We start from the raw sequence: 27995 nt of genomic DNA on the forward strand, positions 1-27995 counted from the left end.
ACTGTATGCTGCCACCACCAAGTGATTTAGACAAAGAATCAGGGAAAGGACCACTTAGAGTCCTATTCCACCCCAAATAGTCCTTGCTATTACTTACTATTCCTGTAATATTAGATGTATCATTTCAGTGGGAGCTGGATTACTTGCTTGGTCTTTCCCTTTGTCTCTGGAGAGAACACCCACACAGCACAAGCAAAGCCTCCCCCTCCCAGATTTGGAAGTATCTTCTTTCCCCATTGGTCCTTCTGGTCATGTGCCAACCAGGTTATCTGAGCTTCTTAACCTTTTACAGGTAAGGAGGGATTTTATGCTACCCTTAGCTGTATGTTTATGACAGGGCTCTCTTCATATCCCTCCAAAGCTGGACTCCCATCGCACAGAGACCCTGTGGTGGAGCTATCATGCCATTGTGGGTGGCAGGGAGGGGTGTACCCATGAGACCACTCACTGACTGGGTCTGCACTCTGTGGATGCATAGGCAGCATAGGGTTTTGGAGACAAAGGACAAAAAATGATGGTCACTTTAAAGATGTGTTTTTTATAATATCGTTTATTTAATATTGATATATAAAATTATATTGAATATCTCTCTGCCTAGAACTTTTTATCTGTAGACCTCAAAACACTTTACATAGTAAGTCAGTATCATTATCCACACTTAATGGATGGGGAAAACAGAGACCCAGAGAGGTGAAATGATTTGCCTGTGGTCACCCAGCCAGCCAGCAATTGAACCCAGGTCTTCAGTCCTAACAGGCCACATTGCCTCCCTTGTAATACTGGAGAAAAGTGCTCGAATCTCTCAGCTGCCTTGACCCAGAAATCCCAGTAGCCTTTATTTTTCTGCTAGATTTTGTTATATTAGAAATGTGGGTCTGGTCTAGGCTGGGAAACGCAGTGCTGACTGGAGAACTGGTGTTTCTGGTGTCATTGCAAAAGCCAAGAGTGGGAAAGTTGAGCTAGGAAGGGATTTGTAGCCAGACCATTTAAAACTCTTTGTTTTTGTTTGTTCTTGCAAACACCTATTTAACATCAGTGAATTATTAACATTTTGAATAAAGGAAGCTTTTATTAAACAGTCAGTACCTTCAGCCCTCAGTGTAGGTGTTAAGAGCAAACATTAAAAATCCCTTAGACTTCCCAGTAGTACTCCTGCAAATCCTGGGAAGTTCAGATTTTATGTCTTTATGGTCCAGATATTTCTAAGGTGTAAATAAGCAAATTTGTTTTATTATTAAAGAAAAGCCTTGCAGGCCTTCTTTCTCAATCACAGAGCAGCTCAAAAGACCACAAACCCAGTATTTTAAAAAGGTCACCCTGTAAGTGAAAGAGGGTGGAAAATGTTGCTGGATTTAGGGTTCAAGACGACAGCTGGGCAGGAAATGGTTTTACCCTTCATCCAAAATTTTTCACCATTTCTTGTCTTGAATCAGCACAAAAAGTCAATCTCAAGAATTTTCATGAATCAAAAATCTGAAAAAAAATCAGTTTGGATGAATCAAAACGCTTTTGTTTTGATCATTTAAAAACATTTTTTTATTACAATTAAGCTTCAGTTTCTAGGTGGAAAGTTGTTTAGAACCAGGAAACCAGGAAATGTTTCTTTTTGGAAATGTTGAAAGGTTCCATTTCAACAATCTCAAAATACTTTTTTCCAAATATTTTTCAAGTTGAGAAATTTGTCAAAACCAACCCTTTCTTTTGGCTTTGATGGCTCGGCATTTTGTGATGAAAAATGTTTCCTGACCAGCTCTATTCAAGTCCCTTTCCTGCATTGATTAGTGCAGAAAATTGGGAGCCAGGATTTACTGGGTGAAATCCTGCCTCCCCACCCATTGAAGTGAATGGCAAAACCCTCACTAACTTCCATGGGGCAGGATTTCTTCCACAGGTTCTATTCCCAATACAGCCGCTGATGTAACTGGCAATAGTTGTGCTGTATTTAAAATTACAAGCTAGCACTTTAAGTTTGAAGAGGTTTTTCTGGTCCTCCTTGCAGGCTATGGTGCTCTCTAGGCAAGTGTGTGATCAGACAGGCTATAGTAAGGTTGGGTGTGTTGCACCTCTCTGTTCTAGGGAGCAGCCTGTTTCATGCTCTCTGTTTTTGGGTTCTTGTATCTTATCACTCTGAACTCTAAGAAATAAAGTACTGTTATATTGCCACCTTCCCATGAGAGGATTTATCTTTGCGTATAGATCTTGAACATATGAGACTAATTGAGTGGGATCTTCAAATCCCACTGAATTCCAATAGGTCTGGGTGTTAAGCTTCCTTATGCTGCTTTGAAACCTTGAACCCTATTCTTTCTGTGCCTTTCTTTGTCCATCTGTAACATGTGCACGGTAGCATTGACCTATCTTGCAGGCATGTTGCAACTCAGTTTTATTATATTGCGGTGCCTTTTTGAGATCGTTCTGTGAAAGCACCAGTAGAAGTGCAAAAGTTTACTACATTTTTACCAGTATCTGCTTATTAGACTTTTTAAACAAATGATCAGTTACATATATCAGGCCAAATTCTACTCAGTAGCATCAGCACCAGCCAGGAGCCTTAATGAAGTCAGTCTTGGCTTAGTTAGATATGCTGTACACCAGGCTGGTAACCCAATACATCTGAACTGTCATGCAAATATAACTCATCAAATTAAAGGTACAAGCCGGACATCCGTATTTTTGGCCTTCCTCCAAAATGTTGAATACAAACATATTTGCAGGGGTTGGACTGTGACAGATTTATGTTACCAATTTGCTTGGGACTTTAGGTGATTAGGCTGAGGCTGCAGGATCTTTAGGGGAGTAGATGAAGGAGCACACCAAGTGACTAAGTTTAAAGCTTTATTAACCAAATAACAGCGGTGAATGCTGGGCGTGCCCACTCAGAGGGAGGAAGAAAGTGTTAGTGCCTGAGCCTTAACCCACTTTTATACTTACACATGCACAATCCAAGGCTGGCCAAGCCTGGGTGTAATGTAAGAAGAAGAAGGGGGACGGGCAGATGAGAGTTTTGCTTTGTGCACAAGTTGTTTAGGGTTTGCTGTAAATTTTTGTTTTGCTTTAGCTTTTGGGACAGTTTTAAGCCCTGTTTTTTTGGGGGGGCATTTTGTTTAGGGGCTTTTGTTTTTTTTGTGCTTTTTGTATTAGTTTGAATTGGCCTTTTGCAGCTTTTTTTGCTTTTTTAAAACACGCCAGTTTTAGGGTTGAGACTGTTGTGTTTTTATTTGCTGGCTTTTGTAATTTTATTAGTTTTGTAATTTTTATAGTTTTGTTTAGGTTTTTTTTTAATGGCTGGCTGGGGTCGGGATACAGGTTTTTGGCTATTTGGCAGCAGAGAGCTTGTTTGTGTGTGCTGGCCATGGGCTGTAGTTTTGTTTTTTATTTTTGGGCTTAGCTGGATTGTTGTAATTTTTTTTTGGCCTTTTTTAATTTGCAAAGGAATTTTTTATTTTACATTTATATTTTTAACTTTTTAAAAGATACTTTCCAATGCATATAGAGGTGTTAGCAATATACAACTCTGGGGCTTACCCATGGGACCCCATGGCGGGGAGGGATTTTATTGTGACAGTCCCCCTTTTGACCCAGAATCAACACCCCGGTGTGAGGGGTCATCACTTAGGTTTTTACCCTCCCTCTGAAGGTTTTTACCCTCCCTCTGACGCTGTGGCTAGTGTTACCGTTGGCCTTTTACACAAACAGCAATATAGCAAAACCAAAATGATTAGGGCAGCAATAATTGCATACACAAGCCAGTGGTGGCTTCTGGCTTTGTTAGCGACATAGCATAACACATTTTATTTGAATGGCTGTGGCAAAGGTAACTTTTTAAAATTGAATGTGTGCTGCAACACTATGAAGGAGGAGGCATTTGTTTGGAACAGGGTAAGTTGCTTCTGGGTGTGCGCCAATGGAGAAAAACATTGGGTGTAATTTATGAAAAATTAAACAAAATATAGTTAGAAATATTAACAATACTTTGAATAACAGCGGGCCAATTCACTGAAAAATTTTGCACTTGAGATTGTAACAGCAAGATGAGGAGCACCCTGGGGTAGGTGGCCTTTTAAACACATGCAGAGGCATTGGTAAACAAATGTACCTTAGTGGAGGCGTATTCCGATGCCTTCCCCTTTTAGCAGATGTGTTGAACCACCTTATAAAAGCGGCCTGGCATTCCTTTTTTTTTTTTTTTGCACATTATTTGAGGGGGCTTTATAGGCCATAGTTGCTAGTTGTTGCCCTTTGCAGTTTATATGTGCTGATAGTCAGGGGATGCAGTCAGCACATACTGCTAACCGTGTTGTTGGGCGGAGCTACCTCCCACACATTGCGATGGACCACCCCGTCCCAGAGGCAGCCTTTTTACAGGCATGGCTGGATTTTTATAGCAGGGGCCCTGTAGTGGGGTGGTCACCTGCTCCTGTCTGGAAGGGCTTAAAACAGCCCTGGAGAGGGCTGTGGCAGGGGGGAAAGCTGGGCTGATTGGGAAGCAGCTGCAGCTGGGGCCACACCCCAAACAGACCCAGCTGGCCCTATAAAAGCCACAGAAGCCAGGAGTAAAAATAAATAAAATAATAATTGGAGATATACCAATCTCCTAGAACTGGAAGGGACCTTGAAAGGTCATTGAGTCCAGCCCCCTGCCTTCACTAGCAGGACCAATTTTTGCCCGAGACCCCTAAGTGGCCCCCTCAAGGACTGAACTCACAACCTTAAGTTTAGCAGGCCAATGCTCAAACCACTGAGCTATCCCTCCCCCCTGTCTGCTTGTAGAGAGAGAAGTCTGTCTGCTTGTAGAGAGAGAAGGGCCTGGCTGCAGGGAGCCAAGCAGGGTACTGGGAGTGGAGCAGGGCTGGGGAAAGGCAGAGGAGCTGGGGAACTCCAGCCTCAAAAACCCCAGGCTGCGGCCTAGCAGAAGGCCCACAGGTACTGGGGGTTGCAGAGGGCAGCCCAGGGGTAGGCAGAGGCAGCAGGTCCAAACCCAACCTTGCCCGTGATGAGTAGGCTGATACTGCAGTCTGCCCCAGGGCGTGGGGCTCATGGGTGACTGGCAGTAACCTACAACTGAGGCAAGGTGGGGATAGGGGTTGGGGGTTCCCCGGGGAGGGGAGACCCTGAGACTGTGGCGTGTACGGCAGGGGTAGCACCCTAGATAATGGAGCACTGGAGTCCAGGGAGGGACACGGGGGCCAAGTGGCAGTGGGACTCCGGCCTGCAGAGGGCGCTTCAAGGCTGGCAGAGCTAATTCTCAGAAGAGACCAGCAGGAGGTGCCGCAGAGGTGAGTCCCGCCAGCCCACAGGCCCATATTTTCTTTTACTAGGCCATGAAGGAGCAGGCTGTGCCTGTGCACTTTTAGTTAGTGAGCCTTCAGGAACAGTGGAAAGGACATTGCTCCCGGGGAATCCCTGAGTGGGAATGGATTTCCCCGGGCTAGGCTTTTACAGTTTTTTTGGATGCTACGGACTCTTTAGGTTAAATACTGTTGGAGCTGGGAGCATGCAGAATTCCAAGCTAGCTGGTCCCTGGCCTTGATTATGGCTTTCATTAGTCCATGCATGGTGTTCCGTGTGTGGAGGGCCAATTCAGCAGTATGTCTGAGGGCAGAGGTGGCCACTGTAAGGTGGGTGAAATTTGCACATGTGACCTGCCCCAGGGCTTTTTTCAATTGTTTTAACCACTAGTTTTTTATGGCCCCTTGCTGAATATTTTAAATGCTTGCTGCCGAATTGGCCCCATCCCACAAGGAGCTTACCAAGGTTTGCTTTTTTGGGTGGGACAACGCTTGCGTAAGGAGGGCAAGTTGGAGGGTGGCCCCCCCGGTACAATTGGAAAGGAAGGCTGGGACTTGAAAGCGTGTCAGAGGCAAGTAAATGTTTAAAGCTTTTAAGGTGGTATTGAGGAGGATTCAACATTGAGTGGCTGCCTCCCATTTGGTGGCTGGTAAAATTTGCCACCACCGTGGGTCAGGGGAAACATGGAGGTGCTTTTTTAGGGTTATTTTTTTGAAGACTGGTGGCTAAGCGAAGGAGGCTACAATTTAAAAGGGATGTTGGAAATCGCTTGGGGCACGTGATATTTACCTCTCCACACTGGCGGGATGTGTGTGTGTAGAAGCAGGTGATATAAGTAATATACCAACATTTGGAACTACGGGGATTGGGTTGAACCCTACACCATCCGGGTGCCAATATTGCAACCACACCCCGATGGCAGCTGTTAATGTGGAGCACTGGCTTTGATGGCATGTTGAACTTTTTTGTGATATTGAAAACCTTTTCATGTAGCTTTTCATTGGTGATTTACTCAAGCCATTGCTTTTAGTGGTTTTTGTTTTCTTGTTTTTTTTTAAAGATAGGGGCTATTGTTCCCAGGTGGAAACAAACTTTTTGGGATGGGGGCTTAGATGGAGATGGGATGCAATGTTGTCCCGGGCAATGCTGCCTTGCGGGCTATGGGGTTCTTCAGGGTTAACCCCGTTTGGGACCCAGTTGGGGAGGGATACGCAGGGCCAGGGAAAAATGCCCAGGTAATACAAAGTGGCACATGATGTGCCACAACAGCCCCCCAGCCAATGGATAATGGACCTTTTTTTTTTTTTACCATGGCCAATTTTGGATAATAGTAAAATTAACAAAGCGTTGGAAACCCAAGGAGTCCCATAAAAATATGCCACCATACATACATTCTATTACAATAAAGGATTGTGCAGGCCTGAAGCAGCAAGAGCGATTCCACCACTTCTGTTCGGGGTGTCCCTGGGCTTTTGCTATTACTTTGACTTTTTGTTATGGATGTTGTTGGCTTGGTTGAGGAGGTTATAACAACAATATTGCATTCAGGGATTAGAAATTACTATTGCTTGCTAAAGGGCCTTTTATTTTGGTTTAGGCTATTATACAAGGAACAGGGTTTGTCCCTCTGGGGTTCAGGGGAGGTTCAGGGCCACCCATCAGTATTTTGCTGTGGCCCTACTGTGTTTATTCAGACTATGCACTGCCTTTATGGCTTTTTTTTTGTTTGTTTAGCTTTACGCCACACTGTGGTTTGGGCCCCATTAGCTGCTTGAACCAGGGAGAGCCTTTGGAGATACTTTTTTTTTTTTTTTTTAATAATTATAATTATTTAGATAATTTTATGAGCAGGTGGCGACCCGGATAGTCCAGGCAGATGGCAGGTCCACAACCGAAGCCCATGATGCCATGACCAGAAACCTAGGGAGAAGCGTATGTTTTGCACTGATTGGCATGCGCCCATTTTAGTTTGCCTGGTAGCTGAAGCTGGTACACTACCAGGGAGATGTGATTTACAATGGACTACGAACACAACCACTTGGTGTTCAGAGTGTGGGCTGCCTTTTTCAGCTTTTGCAACATTACCTTGTTTTTAATTTCTTATTTTTGGATGTTTTTAATAACAATTTTTTTAATGCTTGGGTTTTTTTTTATTTAAAGCGTCTTTTACAGCTTTGCGGGTTTTATATATATAGCTTTTTTTTAATTGAGCAAAGTTGAGAATTATTGGTTACATCAAATAGTAAATGTGATTATTGGTAAATACAATATTGACATTACATTTATATTTGTTTATTAATGGGTTGCTAATATTTTTATTTTAAAAAAATATTTTTAGGAATTAATACATACACATTGCTTATTATACAGTATTTAGGTTTTATTATTTAATTATTGATGTTATTGATTTTATTTTTAATTTATTTTATATATAGGATTTTAGTGAAATGTTTTTTTACTACAGGGCTTCGGAGCAACAATCAAGGACAAGCACATTTACTTTTGAGGAGTTTACTTGGTACAACCTTTGGTGTTTAATAGCTCCTTTTAAATTTTATTTTATTTTATTTTATTTTTTTAGCCTACTGGCTTGAAGTTCGGGGTAGACAGAAGGATTTTATGTGCAATATGAGGAGTGGGCTAACTTTTTATATTTTTGCTTTTCGGGCTTGTTGGTGTGCGTTTTTAACAATTTTTTTTAATGAAAAGGTTTGGTTTTACTATGCTAGAAACATATCACATTTATTTGTATTGATAAGTATTAAACAGTGTTTGGTGTTTTTTTTTGCTTTAGCAAAAACCTTAGTGTTTTTTGATATTACCCCAAACATTTTGTGTGTTAAGGTGGACAAAGCAAGTATTTGTATTTTAGTACATTTTATAGCTATAGCAGTATGGTTTTTTATTTTTATTTGTTTTTGTATTAGGCTGTTTTGTAGCTGGGATAAAGAGCTTAATTTATTTTTAATTACTTTTAGGTTTATGGTATTTATAATTTTCATTTTAAAATTATTTTTTTTAATATGGTGTTTATTACCTGAGGATATTTTTTGCAGTTATTTTCAAAATAGAACAGAGCTAACAACAAGACAAATAACACAAGACAAAACATAGACCACAAAACAGAATTTTTATTATGATAATAGATTTATGGTATTTTGGGTTGTTTTTTAGTTGGTATTAGCTTTTGTTTTTAGTTATTTTTTTGAAAGACAAAAAGAACATGTTTTTACCCCTTTGGGGGTGGAAGACTATTGCTTAAAATATTTTTTTAAATAAATATTTTGCTGATTGCAGGCAAAACAGAGAAATTACCCCCATATTTTTTGTTTGTTTTATAGGAAGGCCAGGTTTTAATGGCTTTTATTTTTATTAGTTAGGTAATTTGCATTAACACAGACGCTTTTTGGCTTGCTTTTGGATTTAAAGCCCTTAGCAGCTTAGAGACTTTGTCTTAAAAGGGACACAATTAATTTTGAGTTTTGATTATTTTTAATTTTTAATTTTTGCTTTTAAAATATATAAAATTTGGAAAAGAAAACACAACCCATTGCTCTCCTTGGAGCCCTAATAAGATTTTAATTAAGTAGCATGGTATGTTTGCATTTTTTTTTATAATATATATTGCACATGTTTTGGGGAAAGTGCATATTTTTTACACTGCTTTGTTTTTACATAGCTGTATATAGATTACATTTTAAAAATATATTTGGGGCAGTTAAGATTTAATAGAACCCCCTTATATTTTTTTTAGCAAATTTGACTAAATTGTTTATAATTAAATTATTTTAATTAGATAGTTTTTTTGCTTGGCTTATTTACAGATTTTATTTTTAAAGGGCCAATTTTTTTTTTTTAGAATAGCTGCAAAGAAACCAAGATTTTTTAATTTTAAAAAAAATATTTTTACAATGTTTAACTGTTTAATTTATTTTAGCTTTTGCAGAGTTAATTTTTTATTTTTTTTTAATTAGTTGCTGATTTTGTAAAATTACACCTTTATTAATTTAGATTTTACCATTTTAAGTATAGTTTTAGGGATTAGAATTTTTATGCTTGTACTTATTGCTTTTTTTACTTTTGCTACTATGCCCTTAACCTGTTTTTTTAATTTTTTTTATTTGTTGCTTGCTTGCTTTGGCCTGATATTTTTGCTAAACTTTTTTTTTTTTTTTTTATGGACACAGGCTTTGTTTTACTACCAATTTAGCAAGGAGAGTGGGCTCTTCAGCTAGCCCCCACCCCTCCTGGTCCCTTTCCGTAAATATTTTTTTAAATTGTGAAATTACTACAATATTAGGTACAAGAAATACTATACTGCCCAAACTCCTATATTTGTCAGAGTTTGATTTAACAGAGCAAGATTTTTTTAAAGGAGTAATTTTTTGAATAAAGTGTGATTTTTGGATTTAAAAAAAATATTTTTATATAGGTGCTACCATTATTTGTTTATACTTTTATATCTTTTAGGGTTGGGTTTTATATAGAAAATACTGCCTGAACATATTTTTTATGATTTTTTTTATTTTTTGGCCTAGCTGCATTGTTAAGTTAATTTTTTTTGGTTTTTTGTAATTTGCAATATATATATATATATATATATATAACATTTATATTTTTAACCTTTTTAAAAATACTTCCCAATGCATATAAAGGCATTAGAAATATACAACACTAGTGCTTACCCAAAAAAAACCATGAAAAAAAAAGCAGTTTATTGTAACAGGAGAATGTCAGGTATGTTGAATGAGGAACTTGTAAGCGGGGTTATAAATGTTTAGGGATTTAAATACTGCAGATAAGGATTCTTTTCCCTTTACCTGGTGTTGATTTGGTAAGAAATATTCACCATCTCATTTTATAGTGTAGGAAATAGAACAACTGACATGCTAAGAAGCCGGTAAAAGGACCAGTGTCCTGAATACTTGCATTGTTTCTTCTAGGTTGAAATGCAATAGAGAGCATTTCCAAATTCTTGTGGAGACAGCTGTTTCATTAAGAATATTCAAACTGTTGTGGCCTAATGTGTCTTTTGTGAGAATTGTGCATTTGTCTTCACTTTGTTTGGGACATAAGGGAGAATTTGGTATAGAGTATTCATGAGAAATTTGTAAAATTGTCAACTCCTAGGCCCCATCCTGCAAACCTTTCCTCTCCTTAGAGGCAATGGGGTTACTCCCATGAAAAACAATGACGCACAATTGTGATTGGGAATTTGGAATACCTGCCTCTTTAAAATTAACCTTGGCAGAGGCTTCCCCACTGGCTCAAAAGCATGCAATTTCAGGAATCACTGTGCTATCAAAATCCTTTTACTACATCCACCTAATCTTACTCAGATAAATGGGTTAGCTGGATTGTATCTCTGAGGTACTAAAGTCTGTGGTAAAACTTTAATAGATAATTATAGCTTTATCATGTTGGCATGTTTACTAGGATATTTTTGTGGAAGCTTTAATATCACTGCAGCATCACCCTTTTGTAAAAGAGGGGTTTAGTGATTTAGCCGTAATGACCATTGCCTGAGCTGTAATGGAGTTACGTCACTCTACTCATTGTAAAGACCAATGTTGCCTTGGACCAAGGTTTAAAAATGCCAGCTCAAGTTGTGTCTGATTCCCTTGCAGGTCACGATGGGTTTGTCATCGTTGCTCCGGCTAGAATTAGAACGAAATGCTGAGTTATTGGAGCTACCTTTCAAAGATTTCCATCCTCTCATCAATATATAGCTCTGGACAGAATTCATGCAGTCAACAGGAAGGGATGTTTTTTCTCCATTCCAAGAATTAACGAGACCAGAAAAACTCAGGCATGATTTCAATGCAAAATGACCAAGGCTACATTTTATCACTGAGGAAAATGAATGACAATGACACTAGAGTGAAATTCTATTAGTTTTTTGGAGGGTGCGGTGGGGGTGGGGGGAGTTGATTTTTATTATAGTCCTACTTGTTTTAACACAAAATAGAGAAGTTTGATATTACCATTAAAATAACTTTGCATGCCCAGCTGGCCTCTGTTGATGAGTACTTCCTATATAATTACTGTACATTATTTTTTTGATGATTTTTGTCAAACCATTAAGTGTAGCAAAAAATACTCATGAACCCTGGCTATTTGCATGCCTGCAGTATTGTACAGGTGCGGAGGAGTCAATGATTGTGCATGGGTGGGATTGAGAATTTGGCTGGCAGTTTGTATAATCTCAAGTGCTACCATTCCACCACTGCTCCTACTTGACCAAGTTCTCCTCTTCTTTAAACCACTGATGCCAGTGGGGCTTCAGCTGGGAAAGCAGAAGGAGAATCTGGATCTCTTCCTTTCCACCTCAAATCTACTGGAGAGTTGAATGTAATTGCTGTAAATCAATTTGTGTTAAAATCACTAGGGTGGGAACAGGATTGGACCCACTGAGTGCAAGCTGCACACTCTTAAAACCTGCTTGCTCTCGATTGACTCACTGTCACAGAAGCAGATTCACATTGAGATCCATCACATGTGAGGGCCGAATTGCCTTAGTCACAAAGATGCCACATCACTGAATTTGGATCCAGGACTCAGGTGGTCTGGTAACTTTTGCTGGGCCGTGTACTGTGTGAACGTCTTTCCAATGACAGGACTTTGTGAAGGGAGCTCTGGAGGAGATGAGATCCGACGTGGACATCTTGTGTGAGTTCAGCATGGAGAAGGTCAGACCTAAGATTTATGACTGGTGAATCTTTAAAGAGCTGGTCAGTTAGTTCAAAACAATATTTATGCACCTTCATTAGAACCCAGAATGGGTGTTTGGATTGACCAAGATCCAGTGGATGGAAGTTGAAGCTAGACAAATTCAGACTGGAAATAAGGTGCAAATTTTAAAAGTGAGGGCAATTAATCATTGGAACAAATTACCAAGGGTTGTAGTGGATTCTCTATCTCTGGCAATCTTTAAAATAGAAAAAATATCCATTTTTAACTTAAGAAGGAATGAATTTAGGGCAGTTCTCTTGCCTGTTACACAGGTGGCCAGACTAGATGATCACCTTATTCCCTTCTGACATTATAATCTATGACTTTGTTTTTATGCTTAATACTGGCTGTCTAAGAACATATGGGAGTTCTTATTCACATGGATGTTTGGGGAATAGCTGTTCCTGAAATAAATAACCGTATCTGCATGTAAGTAAAGGTATTTGGGCATGAACAATAGAAGTCGCTCTTCATTAGTCATTGGTTGCTATTTGTTATTCTCTTTTTATAATGTTTTCATCATCCTATCGGAGCAGAACCAATCCTCTTTGACTTATGTGGCCACTCCCATTGCCCTAATAGTATCATATCATCACAATGACCAATTCACAAACACCCCATGGGCTGAAATTTGTTCACTGAAAGTGTTGGGCGAGTATTTCTGTGTAATAGTCTCATTCATAATAATCAGTGCTAGGGTCCAAACAGCTCACAATCAGGAAAAAAGAGCCTGTCGGATAATTGATCTACAGTGAAAAATTTGAACAGCTCCAACAAATATTCGGATGTGAAATGTACTGAAATTTATTTGAATCTCTTCTAGTGGGTAGGAGTCTGTCAAACACTCATGATCAGAAGTGATACCTTGGTTGGTAGATTCATTTTAGAAACTAAGGATTGAACTGGTCTGCAGAATGAACTACACTTTGAGCCCTAAAAGCTTGGAGAGGGTGGAGGTACATTGGTAGGTCAGAAAGGAGAGACTCATACACCTGGCAACCACACTGTGGCTGTTGCATGGATAGATAGAGTATTCTGCTGCTTTTAATGTAGCACCTTTTCTATGCACTGAATTCACATGAAAATTTAAATTGAAAAAATTTGAGCTTCCTTCTTCTGGAAGCTGAGCTGGAAATCTCATGGGATCAAGGTTTCTTGAGAGATTTCCAGCATGTTTTGTTGTGGATTAGCAAGTCACATGGCAAGAACGGTGGTGTTTCAGTCGTGTATCTCCACTGCTATTCACAGATGAAGCCAGCAAGGGGTGAGGGCTGCAAATATAACTAAGGCAACCAATACAAATCATCTTAACTTTTTCAGAATTCAGGAGAAGTTCGTTTTTGGTTCAGTGCAAGTTTTGGGGGAAGTTTCAAGTCAATCCTGACATCACCAGAATGTTTTTACCTGTTTCTATTCATATCTCTTCCTATAGAGTCTGTTGGCCTATGTGATCAGTGACTGGTTGAGGAGAAGGAGTGGACTGTTGGCCTTAGAAAGAGGGAATTTGGGGTCAGAGGAAAGATGGAGCTCGGTTAGAGGAGAAATAATATCTGACTGGGTTGGAAGCAGTGAGAAAGAAGGCTGAGAGGCAGCTACAGAGGGAGACCTCAAAAGATTCAGGCCTGGTCCATATTAATACATTTCAGGGTTTATCTCTACCTCACCTTCATACTTTTGAGGTCACCTATGATGCTGGCCTGCTCTTGTGAATACTGGCTCACACAAGGAATTCTAATTCACAGGAGCTCCCTGGCACTACTTGTGTGTGTCAGGGCTTGCAGAACTGAGCCTTGTGTTTGTTGACTCAGGCAAAGGCTTGTGCACTTGCTTAACTTTCAGCACGTGGGTAGTCTCACCCAGCTCAGTGAGACTATTTATGCTTAAAATTAGGCCTGGGTGTAACCCATTACAGCATTGAGGCCTATAGCGCTCTGCACTGCCCTGAGAAATCCCAGGTACACTTACAGAACTGAGTTTGGAAGAAAGTAGTCTAATATTATATTGATACTTTAGATAAATCTTCTTAGGCTACTAAAATTACCAGAAAGCCATATATAATTCTCATTTTCAAGAGGAGGAATTTTCCAAAGGGGGGGGTTGTTACTTGCCAAGTAACAGAGGTTCCCAATTTCCTTGTTGTTGGGATCCTGCTTTATGCACGAGTTGTGTTTCAAGAGGTGTTTGTGTGTATATGGGGTTCTGTCCACCCTGTATGTCCTCACTAAGCTACCATCCCTCCTTCTGGAGTGGGCCCAGAAGGTAGACAAAACACCATGAGGAGATGGTGGCCTGGTGTTCTCGGAAGTGGGGATCTGGGCCCTGTCTAGGGCCAAGGGGGGGCCCTCGCCCCTACTCCCACCCCACTCATCGTGGACCCGAGTTCACACCATTCCATTTTGTACACAATAAAATGAATCTCTGAAAGGAGAATTACAATAGATCCCCATTTTGCTTTGTAGGCTTTCAAATTAGCCATAAAAAAACACATTCAGTGTCACACCCTTTGATAGGAATGCTGGAGCTAAAATGTTGTTCATTTGGAGTGCTACCAGAAATGGCACAAACCAAGACATTTAGACATTCCACTCACACCAGCAAAAAAGGCAGAAGTCCTGCACGGGCAGTAATTAGCATTCATACTGGGAAAGAAACTACATATTAATACTGTGTTCTTTTATTGGGTGACTCATTTATTTACAGTGACATGTCTGTGGACTTAACTGTAATTCTTCAGAGAGACTTGAAATGTTGGTGCTACATGCTTTTCACTGCATTAATCATGGGAATAGATCAAATAAACACTCTCTGAGGGCTTTTTGTATTCAGCTAGTGTCCAGAGGCTGGAACGTTTCTCTTTCAGGGTAGCCAATATAATCAGACCAAAAGGGGGAAATAAACTAGGGTAAAATGTACAGGAAAGCAAGGGACATCTCATATTGTAATGAGAATTCAGGCCATCCCGAAATGTGACAGGCAATTGCAGACAAATAGTGGAGTCTGTGTGCCACCACTCTTTGTTTGTTTTAATTATTAAATGCTAGAACCAGCCTAAATGCTTAGAAAAGAAAACAAGCACACGTAGCTATCTGGAAGCTTTATTGGCACTGAATCTGCTCAGGGTCTGAAGGGCATTGCTGTGTCTGTGCAGCTTTTTACCCCTCATGAGTGGGATGTTCAGAAGTGCTCAGAGATGGTCTGAACACTGCTGTTCCCATTGAAGTGGGTGCTAAAGCCCCTTTTGATGTTAATGGGAGCGGTGTTAAGCCAATGATGTGTTCTCTTGGAAAAATCCCATCCTGTGTGCGTAAGTGTAACCCTCTGGTAGTTGTGTTACTGGGTCCCCTCTGTGCCTGATCTGCAGGGGATTAGCAGTCTGTTAGAGGCACCAATTGCAGAACTTTAGCTTAAGCTGTATAGCAGTTCCTGCTTTTCCAGCCCCGGAGGCCCTAGTGTCTTGGCCAAGATGGCAGCCGTCACAGAAATTCCTCTCTTTCAGACTTAAGAGCTCCTTCTGGGCTCAGCTGTGCTTGGTAGGTGCAGCCATGAGCACAGGGTGGTGCAGGGGCCTCTGGGAGGGACAGGACAGCATGTGTGCCGCAGCACCCTGTCACAGTGTGCAGCTTACAATCCCCTATGCACCTGGCCAAGTCCCCTACCAGCATGGGGGGGAAGGGGGGAGATTGTGTGTGGCCCTGCCTCTTCCCTGCCCCCTTTGGAATGGCAAGTGACCATGGGAAGCAGATCTTGTGATCTTGGGCAAGTCATAGACACATAGAATCTCAGGGTTGGAAGGGACCTCAGGAGGCATCTAGTCCAACCTCCTGCTCAAAGCAGGACCAATCCCCAACTAAATCATCCCAGCCAGGGCTTTGTCAAGCCTGACCTGTAAGGAAGGAGATTCCACCATCTCCCTAGGTAACCCATTCCAGTGTTTCACCACTCTTTGAGTGAAAAAGTTTTTCCTAATATCCAACCTAAACCTCCCCCACTGCAACTTGAGACCATTACTCCTTGTTCTGTCATCTGCCACCACTGAGAACAGACTAGATCCATCCTTTTTGGAACCCCCCCTTCAGGTAGTTGAAAGCAGCTATCAAATCCCTCCTCATTCTTCTCTTCTGCAGACTAAACAATCCCAGTTCCCTCAGCCTCTCCTCATAAGTCATGTGCTCCAGCCCCCTAATTATTTTTGTTGCCCTCCACTGGACTCTTTCCAATTTTTCCACATCCTTCTTGTAGTGTGGGGCCCAAAACTGGACACAGTACTCCACATGAGGCCTCACCAATGTCGAATAGAGGGGAATGATCACGTCCCTCGATCTGCTGTCAATGCCCCTATTTATACAGCCCAAAATGCCATTGGCCTTCTTGGCAACAAGGGCACACTGTTGACTCATATCCAGCTTCTCGTCCACTGTAACCCCTAGGTCCTTTTCTGCAGAACTGCTTCCTAGCCATTCAGTCCCTAGTCTGTAACAGTGAATGCGATTCTTCCGTCCTAAGTGCAGGACTCTGCACTTGTCCTTGTTGAACCTCATCAGGTTTCTTTTGGCCCAATCCTCTAATTTGTCTAGGTCCCTCTCTATCCTATCCCTACCCTCCAGCATATCGACCACTCCTACAAGTTTAGTGTCATCTGCAAACTTGCTAAGGGTGCAGTCCACGCCATCCTCCAGATCATTAATGAAGATATTGAACAAAACCGGCCCCAGGAAAGACTCTTGGGGCACTCCGCTTGATACCGGCTGCCAACTAGACATGGAGCCATTGATCACTACTTGTTGAGCCCGACGATCTAGCCAGCTTTCTATCCACCTTATAGTCCATTCATCCAGCCAGTACTTCTTTAACTTGCTGGCAAGAATACTGTGGGAGACCATATCAAAAGTTTTGCTAAAGTCAAGGAATAACACATCCACTGCTTTCCCCTCATCCACAGACCCAGTTATCTCCTCATAGAAGGCAATTAGGTTAGTCAGGCATGACTTGCCCTTGGTGAATCCATGCTGACTGTTCCTGATCACTTTCCTCTCCTTGAGGACCTGCTCCATGATTTTTCCAGGGACTGAGATGAGGTTGACTGGCCTGTAGTTCCCCGGATCCTCCTCCTTCCCTTTTTTAAAGATGGGAACTACATTAACCTTTTTCCAGTCATCCGGGACCTCCCCCGTTCGCCATGAGTTTTCAAAGATAATGGCCAAGGCTCTTCAATCACATCCGCCAACTCCTTTAGCACCCTCGGATTCAGTGCATCCGGCCCCATGGACTTGTGCTTGTCCAGTTTTTTTAAATAGTCCCGAACCACTTCTTTCTCCACAGAGGACTGGTCGTTTTCTCCCCATACTGTGCTGCCCAGTGCAGCAGTCTGGGAGCTGACCTTGTTCGTGAGAACAGAGGCAAAAAAATCATTGAGTACATTAGCTTTTCCCACATCCTCTGTCACTAGGTTGCCTCCCTCATTCAGTAAGGGGCCCACACTTTCCTTGACTTTCTTCTTGTTGCTAATATACCTGAAGAATCCCTTCTTGTTACTCTTAACATCTCTTGCTAGCCGCAACTCCAAGTGTGATTTTGCCTTCCTAATTTCACTCCTGCATGCCTGAGCAATATTTTTATACTCCTCCCTGGTCATTTGTCCAATCTTCCACTTATTGTAAGCTTCTTTTTTGTGTTTAAGATCAGCAAGGATTTCACTGTTAAGCCAAGCTGGTCGCCTGCCATATTTACTATTCTTTCTACACATCGGGATGTTTTTTTCCTGCAACCTCAGTAAGGATTCTTTAAAATACAGCCAGCTCTCCTGGACTCCTTTCCCTCTTATGTTATTTTCCCAGGGGATCCTGCCCATCAGTTCCCTGAGGGAGTCAAAGTCTGCTTTTCTGAAGTCCAGGGTCCGTATTCTGCTGCTCGCCTGTCTTCCTTGTGTCAGGATCCTGAACTCGACCATCTCATGGTCACTGCCTCCCAGGTTCCCATCCACTTTTGCTTCCCCTACTAATTCTTCTCTGTTTGTGAGCAGCAGGTCAAGAAGAGCTCTGCCCCTAGTTAGTTCCTCCAGCACTTGCACCAGGAAATTGTCCCCTACACTTTCAAAAGAACTTCCTGGATTGTCTGTGCACCGCTGTATTGCTCTCCCAGCAGATATCAGGGTGATTAAAGTCTCCCATGAGAACCAGGGCCTGCACTCCAGTAACTTCTGCTAGTTGCCAGAGGAAAGCCTCGTCCACCTCATCCCCCTGGTCTGGTGGTCTATAGCAGACTGCCACCACGACATCACCCTTGTTGCTCACACGTCTAAACTTAATCCAGGAGACTCTCAGGTTTTTCTGCAGTTTCATACCAGAGCTCTGAGCAGTCATACTGCTCTCTTACATACAATGCAACTCCCCCACCTTTTCTGCCCTGCCTGTCCTTCCTGAACAGTTTATATTCATCCATGACAGTACTCCAATCATGTGAGTTATCCCACCAAGTCTCTGTTATTCCAATCACATCATAGTTCCTTGACTGTGCCAGTACTTCCAGTTCTCCCTGCTTGTTTCCCAGGCTTCTTGCATTTGTGTCTAGGCACTTAAGATAACTCGCTGATTGTCCTGATTTCTCAATCTGAGACAGGAGTTCTCCCCTCTTGAACTCCCGTGCTTGTGCCTGCTCCCGGTAACCCATTTCCCCACTTACCTCAGGGCTTTGGTTTCCTTCCCCCAGTGAACCTAGTTTAAAGCCCTCCTCACTAGGTTAGCCAGCCTGCTTGCGAAGATGCTCTGCCCTCTCTTTGTTAGGTGGAGCCCGTCTCTGCCTAGCACTCCTCCTTCTTGGAACACCACCAGCCTCCTTCTCTCTGATGAGGGGCCTGTGCTATAGTTAAAGCCTTGTGTAAGGAAAGTCACCTCACAACAGCTGACAGAGAGCCAGTAGTATCCCCCGAACTGCACAGAAATACAGGACTCCTGCCTCTAACTCCTCCTTCAGATGGGCTTGGACATTGGGACTACCTGGGCCTGGGTGTGACCTCTGTGTTGCCAGTGTGAACCGGGAGTGACTCCAATGAAGTCAAGGGTGTGAGTGAGATCAGAACCAGGCCCTATTATTTTTTATACTACACCTTAGAACAGGGCCCTAGTGTGGTAAGTGCTGTGCAGACACATAGGTCTCTGCCCCAAAGAGTTTAGTCTAAATAAACAGGACAAAGGAAATATTATAATCCCCATTGTACAGATAGGGAACAACCGTACAGGGAGATTAAATGACTTTTCCAATGTCAGAAAGTGAGTCTATGGCAGGGACTTAAACCCAGGTATCCTAAGTCTGAGACCAGTGCACTTAGACCATCTTTCCTCGCTGTCTGGAGATACCATTCTTGCAGACGTACTGTGGCATTGTTTCATATAAGCATGGATTGCATTCACATAGGGTCTGAAATTTGAATGGATTCAAGAGATGGAATGTGAAAATCTATTGTCATGTAGGTTACTATCTGTGGCAGGAAATCATTTTAATGAAGCTGGCCCTGTTCAAAACTGTTTGGGTCTCAGAACATAAAAGAATATGAACTAGCCAAGCAGGATTTGGAATAACAGAGACTTGGTGGGATAACTCACATGATTGGAGTACTGTCATGGATGGATATAAACTGTTCAGGAAGGATAGGCAGGGCAGAAAAGGTGGGGGAGTTGTGTTGTATGTAAGAGAGCAGTATGACTGCTCAGAGCTCCAGTATGAAACTGCAGAAAAACCTGAGAGTCTCTGGATTAAATTTAGAAGTATGAACATCAAGGGTAATGTCGTGGTGGGAGTCTGCTACAGACCACCAGACCAGGGGGATGATGTGGACGAGGCTTTCTTCCAGCAACTAACAGAAGTTGCTAGATCACAGGCCCCGGTTCTCATGGGTGACTTTAATCACCCCGATATCTGCTGGGAGAGCAATACAGCAGTGCACAGGCAATCCAGGAAGTTTCTGGAAAGTGTAGGGGACAATTTCCTGGTGCAAGTGCTGGAGGAACCAACTAGGGGAAAAGCTCTTCTTGACCTGCTGCTCACAAACAGGGATGAAATAGTAGAGGAAGCAATAGTGGATGGGAACCTGGGAGGCAGTGACCATGAGAGGGTCGAGTTCAGGATCCTGACACAAGGAAGAAAGGAGAGCAGCAGAACAGAGACCCTGGACTTCAGAAAAGCAGACTTTGACTCCCTCAGGGAACTGATGGGCAAGGTCCCCTGGGAGAATAACATGACGGGGAAAGGAGTCCAGGAAAGCTGGCTGTATTTTAAAGAAACCTTATTGAGGTTGCAGGAACAAACCATCCCGATGTGTAGGAAGAAAAGTAAATATGGCAGGCGACCAGCTTGGCTCAACAGTGAAATCCTTGCTCGTCTTAAACACAAAAAAACAGCTTATAAGAAGTGGAAGATTGGACAAATAACCAGGGAGGAGTATAAAAGTATTGCTCAGGCATGCAGGAGTGAAATTAGGAAGGCCAAATCACACTTGGAGTTGCAGCTAGCCGGAGATGTTAGGAGTAACAAGAAGGGTTTCTTCAGGTATGTTAGCAACAAGAAGAAAGTCAAGGAAAGTGTGGGCCCCTTGCTGAATGGGGGAGGGAACCTAGTGACAGAGGATGTGGAGAAAGCTAGTGTACTCAATGCTTTTTTTGCCTCTGTCTTCACAGACAAGGTCAGCTCCCAGACAGCTGCACTCTGCAGCACGGTATGGGGAGGAGGTGACCAGCTCTCTGTGGAGAAAGAAGTAGTTCGGGACTATTTAGAAAATCTGGACGAGCACAAGTCCATGCGGCAGGATGCGCTGCATCCAAGGGTGCTAAAGGAGTTGGCCGATGAGATTGCAGAGCCATTGGCCATTATCTTTGAAAAATCATGGCGATCGGGGGAGGTCCCGGATGACTGGAAAAAGGCTAATGTAGTGCCCATCTTTAAAAAAGGGAAGAAGGAAGATCCAGGGAACTACAGACCAGTCAGTCTCACCTCAGTCCCTGGAAAAATCATGGAACAGGTCCTCAAGGAATCCATTCTGAACCACTTAAAGGAGGGGAAAGTGATCAGGAACAGTCAGCATGGATTCACCAAGGGCAAGTCATGCCTGACTAATCTAATTGCCTTCTATGATGAGATAACCGGCTCTGTGGATGAGGGGAAAGCAGTGGATGTGCTGTTTCTGGACTTTAGCAAAGTTTTTGATACAGTCTCCCACAGTATTCTTGCCAGCAAGTTAAAGAAGTCTGGGCTGGATGAATGGACGGTAAGGTGGATAGAAAACTAGCTAGATGGTCGGGCTCAACGCGTAGTGATCAGTGGTTCCATGTCTAGTTGGCAGCCGGTATCAAGTGGAGTGCCCCAAGGGTCGGTGCTGGGGCCGGTTTTATTCAATATCTTCATTAACGATCTGGAGGATGGTGTGGACTGCACCCTTAACAAGTTTGCAGATGACACTAAACTGGGAGGAGTGGTTGATACACTGGAGGGTAGGGATAGGATACAGAGGGACCTAGACAAATTAGAGGATTGGGCCAAAAGAAACCTGATGAGGTTCAACAAGGACAAGTGCAGAGTCCTGCACTTAGGACGGAAGAATCCCATGCACTGCTACAGACTAGGGACTGAATGGCTGGGCAGCAGTTCTGCAGAAAAGGACCTAGGGGTTACGGTGGATGAAAAGCTGAATATGAGTCAACAGTGTGCCCTTGTTGCCAAGAAGGCTAATGGCATTTTGGGTTGTATAAGTAGGGGCATTTCTAGCAGATCGAGGGATGTGATCATTCCCCTCTACTCAGCACTGGTGAGGCCTCACTTGGAGTACTGTGTCCAGTTTTGGGCCCCACACTACAAGAAGGATGTGGATAAATTGGAGAGAGTCCAGTGGAGGGCAACAAAAATGATTAGGGGGCTGGAGCACATGACTTATGAGGAGAGGCTGAGGGAACTGGGATTGTTTAGTCTGCAGAAGAGAAGAATGAGGGGGGATTTGATAGCTGCTTTCAACTACCTGAAAGGGGGTTCCAAAGAGGATGGATCTAGACTGTTCTCAGTGGTGGCAGATGACAGAACAAGGAGTAATGGTCTCAAGTTGCAGAGTGGGAGGTTTAGGTTGGATATTAGGAAAAACTTTTTCACTAGTAGGGTGGTGAAGCACTGGAATGGGTTACCTAGGGAGGTGGTAGTATCTCCTTCCTTAGAGGTTTTTAAGATCAGGCTTGACAAAGCCCTGGCTGGGATGATTTAGTTAGGTTTGGTCCTGCTTTGAGCAGGGGGTTGGACTAGATGACCTCCTGAGGTCCCTTCCAACCCTGAGATTCTATGATTCTATGATTTGACTGGAGGCAAACACTATCACCCAAACAGCGCATGTATAGAGTAAAAGCTACGAGCAGCAAAAGTGGGAATGAACAATATCTATTTCACTAAGTGCTTTATTCTTTCTTCCTAGGTTTTGTGTTTGTTTTTAATGCGATGGCTCAGACCCCGTGAACCAGCTGTTTTTCCCTGCAGTATTTATAAGACACCTTTCACCTTGGTAACTAACTATGGGGCAGGGTTGTGCAAGCAGCGTAGTACACAGCCTGCCCTTTGATTAAAATTACCTTTCCAGATGATCCCAAAGCTCAAAGTCGAATAAATCAATTACTTTATAAAATCAATGTATTTGAGTGTTGGTCTCCCCCCCACCCACAAGTGAAAACCAGCCCTTTCAGAAAGGAGAACCCCAGGGAGGGACGGCCGTGTGCACTGGAGCCCCGAGCACCATCCAACATTCATTAAGGATGTGGACTCCAAGTACTTAGTTTTGTATGAGAGTGCTGAGAACGTCTGATGCTTCACGGCATCTTCATGCATTCAAGGCAGAGCTGCTTGCTGTGGGGCAGTGGCCTAGCACTGGGGGGTGTGTGCGTAGTGTCATGCTGCTGGATGGATTGCAATCGGTCCCTCATCAGTTTGGGAGGCTGGGGACGGGTATGGTACCCAAGGGAAACTGAATGTAGTTAGCAGCAGGTTTGAGACTATTGGCTTTAAAGAGAAAAAGCAATAATGATTTGCTGACCCACAGCCCCCTGAAATCAATGACTGCCTTTCCACTGACCTCAATGAGGCTCCAAGGCCCCAGTTCAGGGAAGCATTTAAGCATATGTTTAACTTTAAGGACATGCTTAAGTTGCTTCAAGGGGATTTAACTTTAAGCATGTGCTTAAGTGCTTTTCTGAATTGGAGAAATGGGGTCTAAAAGCTTTATATATGAAGTTCCTCCCTCATTTATTTTTCCTTTTAAGGTACACATAACACAAAAGCTGGATTTATACAACGATACACGTGAGATGCAAAGCCATGGAAACACATGAGAGAATGGGCCAACTCCGTCCCTTGGGTAACTCTCTTGAATTCACTCCATTGTATACCCTGGCAAGATTATTTTTCTGCATTATTTGTATATAAAGTGGTAGCCACAACACAGAGCTACCACATCATTAACACATTTTCCAAGTATTTTATCACATCACTGGTACAAGCCACTAATTACCATTGTGAAGTAAAGAGACAGGCAAATTGGTTCATGATAGGAACCTCCCTCAAACCTGGAGCCTTCATCCATCACTCAACTCCACCCAACAGGATCCTCTTTCGAAAATCAATAGCATTTTATTTTTCATTATTGTTCCTCCACACTTCTGGATTCTGGCTAGAAGCACTGGATGCCAGCCTGGCTTTGCAAAGTGAAAAGGGAAAGAAAGTTCAGATCTCCCTCCAGCTTTGGGGTGTCGCTGCAAACTGAACCTAAACTCCAACTCTTTTGAGAAGTTCTAGTTGAATGAAAGAAAAACACTGCTTATGAATAATTATTGGACAAACAGTGCTCAAATTTGCCAAAAATATTATTCACGCTTGTATCTTTCTTATCTTTCTTTTCAGTGGGGTTTGATTGAATGATTTTTGGCTTTTTTATTCTAGGCCAATGAAATATCCAGTCTGACTTTATGAGTGGGACACTAATGCTCTGAGTGTTCAAAAGGCATGGCTTGATTAATCAAATTCAAAGCGACTTTCTTTGGCTGCCCTTTGCTGGCCTACAACTCTGATCTGATTTGAAGGGGATTGTGTAATGAATGAGCAATGGGCATGGGCATTATTCAAGGGAGCCTTTAATTTCCTTGTAAATGGTTGGACTTTGTGGTACTACCATTATCTAGTGTAGTCACACAGGCTGAAGATATACACATGCCTGTATGTATATATATTGAAATCAATGGGAGTTATATGCCTAGATGCTTTTGAAAATACCACTGTCCACCAATCTGCATATGTAGGCACCTAGTTGCCTTTAAAAATCTCACCCTATGTCTTGATTCTTAATTATAGAATTCCGCACAAGGGGTGTGACTCATCTGTTGTCCCTCATCCAATCATAACTCTTGGCCAATGGGAGTTTCTTCTGAGTGGGGATTTGCAACATCAAGGTGTAGGCCTTGATTGAAATGCTATCCCAACACATGGGTGAGACGGACAGAGGGAAAAGACTCAGAGGAGAAAAAGAATAAGATGTGGGTATAAAATATCTGATCTGAATTTGAGGCTCAAGTAGAATATTAAGGTAGGCAGAATATTTCCCATGTCAGTGGTAAAATGGCAATTAAGATAAAATGCAGAGGGGTGAGAAGACAGCATTTATTTGTACAGCTCTTGATGAAATGGAGCTCCTGGCCACCCCCTATCATGTTATAGTGGGACCCCCATGGAGCACACATCTCATCTTTGAGCTAATTAGGAGCATCTTTGCTGTAAGCTTGCAACTCGAGCATATTATTTCAACGCTTAAGCTGTGCCCATCTGAAGCCGAAAGCAGAATGCCAAACAAGTGTGTCATCTTTTCAGGAAATGCATGACTTTAACCGGCTTAATTTATTGATGAAAGAATGGCTCAGGAAGCTATATACTTGGGCGTTTTATTTTAAATGTGTATTTTTAGAGGACTAATTGTATTTTTTTATTGAAATAATCTGACCACAATCTTCTTGAGTAGCACTGTAATTAGAGTAGCTTGGCTGTGTCCATCCAGCATTCAGAAGAGAGGAGAATTGGCCGTTGTTTCTGGATTACTGAACAGATAACAAGCCTTCTTTCAGAGAGGAAGGAGTTGTACATTTAAATCAAAATTTTAGCTTGAAGAATTGTTGACGGCTCTGTGTATGGGCTATTTTCCCCATTTGTGCTATATTGCCTTTGGGACTCAGTGTTACCAAACATCTCGGTTGACTGTCTCCTCCTTTTTCCTTTCTCTGGCATTTCTCCAAGCGTGTGTCTTTCATATTTGCAGTTAGCCTTAGGATAGTCGGCTAGGCTCTGCTTCTCCCCACCTCCTCCTCTCTGCTAGGATGATCTCAGTATGTTGTGCTTTCTCTCGCCACAGTGGCTTGAGTATGATCAGCATGTAAGACATCAAGGCAACACATTTCCAATTCTCAGCAATGTCATTCCTGCAGAGATGGATAGGCCTAACTAGGGTGAAAGCTACAGTCTTAAAGCCCCACTGCCAGTTATGTCAGGGAAAAGGGGAAGAAGTGAAAATAAATCTGTCTTCCCCAACAAGGGTAACTTGACCCTGAACCTGGAAGTGTTGGAGACTTTGGACTTAATCCTGAATGGTGCTGAGCAGTTAGAAGTCAACCTCAACAGGAGTTAGATGTGCTCAGTAACATGGAGGGTTTATACAAAACCTTTGTGTCACTTCACCTTCCATGCCTGGTAGGGACACAGGATAGGCGACTGTGCAGGGAGGTGTGTACATGCCAGCCCAGCTTGGGCAGGGCAACTGGGGAATGGGAGATAGAAGGGGCTACTGGGTCTGTACTTGTATGATCCTGTGGCCCAGAACTCCTGCAAAGGGACTGTGTCAATATTCTAGCACAGCAGCAATGGAGGGGTTGCAAAGCATCCTCCCACACAGCCTGCCTGATGGTCGGGGCTTGGATTCTCACCCTTCACTCTTTGCACGGAGCCTAACTGCTGGCTGTGGGGTTTCATGTCACCCACAACATGCAATTGTTTGCTATGCATTGCTGACCTTTGTCCCCTAACCTCATTTTGAGAAGAAGTTATATAATTTATGTTAAGAAATGGGCCAACAAGGAAAGCAATTAAAGCTGTAATGCAAGTAGGGAAACAGACAATTTATAAAAATATTTGTTATAGGTTTTGCATTACGCTATTTCAGAGCACTTTGCATCTGTCGCTCTCAAAGCACTTTACAAAGGAAGGCTGGTCTTGTTGTTCCCATCTTATAGGTGGGGAAACTGAGGCACAGAGCCTTGATGTGATGGGTCCGAGATCACACAGCAAACCAGTGGCAGAGCTAGGGATTGAACCCACTGGCCTCCTGAGAACTAGACACAGTTTTTAAAATGTGCTTATTCCTGATGAGTCTTACCCTGCAGCCCTTATTCATGTGAGAGGGTTCACTGAGGCTATTATTGTGCCTAAGGATTACTCAGGTTGCAGGCTTGGGCCCTAGCATTCCAGCCCAGGTCACTGGGACACACATAGTGCAGAGACGATTAAAAAGAAGAATATTGCAGGTGTTCCGTCCTCCTCCTGCACTCTTCCCCTTACATTAGACACTATGCATATTAGTATTTACATTACATTAGTGCCTAATGCCCCTGGCCAAGATCAGGCCTCATTGTGTGAGGTACCTAGCCAACCACGGTCCCTGCCCCCATGAGCCTTACAATCTACATAGATGGGAGGGGGAGCAGTGATGTAGTGACTGGCCCAAAGTCATATAATTGGTTAGTGGCAGAGCCAGGCATAGATTTTCTGACTACCAATCTCATGGTCCATCCACTAGACCATGCTGCCTTCCTCCCAGTTACGCTCACCGAAATGCTCATGCTAAAACAGAGTGACATGACATTTCACCCACAATTCTTGCACAAAGAAAGTCAAAGATTGTCAACAGTGCCGTCACCTGAAATATCTATTAGCTGAAATTGTTGTATCATAGAAATGATATGTTTAATGTACAGGGTGTTTGCTCATCTGACCCTTCTGGAAATGCTTTGCTAATAAACAGAAAAACCTTAAATTCCCTGAAGTGCTCTTCTGACATATTAAAATACATTTACATGTCTTCAAAAGATAATGTTGCATTACTCTGAAACAATGCTAAACATTGTTAGTGTTGTCTAGGGAGATTATGAGGTTTGCAATTTGTTCTCTGTTGACATGCTGACTTGAGACTTTTACAATGTGAAGTGACTAGCATTTCATTTTACACCACCATTTGACACCTTTGTGTTAGTGCGTTAGACCATTGAGCTGCAATCTACAGAAAGCAGACAGCTATGCTGTTTGGTTCATGGGAATGGCATGCATTCTGAGCTAGCCTGTACAGTTAGATTCAGTGTGTAGCTTCAACGGCTCCCAGGCTGACACACAAAGACTCTTGGAATGACTAGACATAGCAGTCAGGTTTTATGATCGTTATAGCCAACTACCAGATTAGATATGATTGTTCTGGACATGATTAGAGAGAAATTACTCTGCCATGGAGAGCTACCAATATCCAGTCCCAAGGGTTTCTGATACAGTATATGAGTCATGCACTGAGCGATTATGTTTGGCAGAAGTACCGACCGTAACCATTTCCTGCAAACAGTCCTTGAGTGTGAACACCCAGAGGAAACATTCTTATGGTCAGATGGCTGCTGGCCAGATTAATTTCACTAGAGAACATCATGGAAAAGTGGAAGGATCTTCCCTGGCTGCACTGTAACACCTGTGAGCAGCAGTAGAGTTGGAAATAATACAAGGATCCTGAAGGAAACCTGTAACAAATAGCATGGGAAGGCAGCAGTGTGCGAAGACTAGCAAAAGGGGGGCTTAGGAGAGCACAGGCAGTGGCAGAAGGATTGGGAGGACATAAAAGCAGAGATTGTGTAATGGGAAGGTTACCCAGAGCTTTAAAGGTGAGG

The 27995-nt window shown here is 42.7% G+C and overlaps 1 long non-coding RNA gene across 1 annotated transcript in view; it reads left to right on the forward strand.

The window, feature by feature from the left end:
* LOC123370975 overlaps positions 1 to 11138 on the forward strand; it is a 47882-nt gene extending 36744 nt beyond the window's left edge. Inside the window, exon 3 of the long non-coding RNA XR_006579676.1 lies at positions 10917 to 11138. This is a non-coding gene — a long non-coding RNA (uncharacterized LOC123370975). The remainder of the gene's footprint in view (positions 1 to 10916) is intronic.
* Positions 11139 to 27995: the final 16857 nt, after the last annotated feature.

This window comes from Mauremys mutica, chromosome 5 (genome assembly GCF_020497125.1).
Source record: "Mauremys mutica isolate MM-2020 ecotype Southern chromosome 5, ASM2049712v1, whole genome shotgun sequence".
NCBI classification, from domain to species: domain Eukaryota; kingdom Metazoa; phylum Chordata; order Testudines; family Geoemydidae; genus Mauremys; species Mauremys mutica.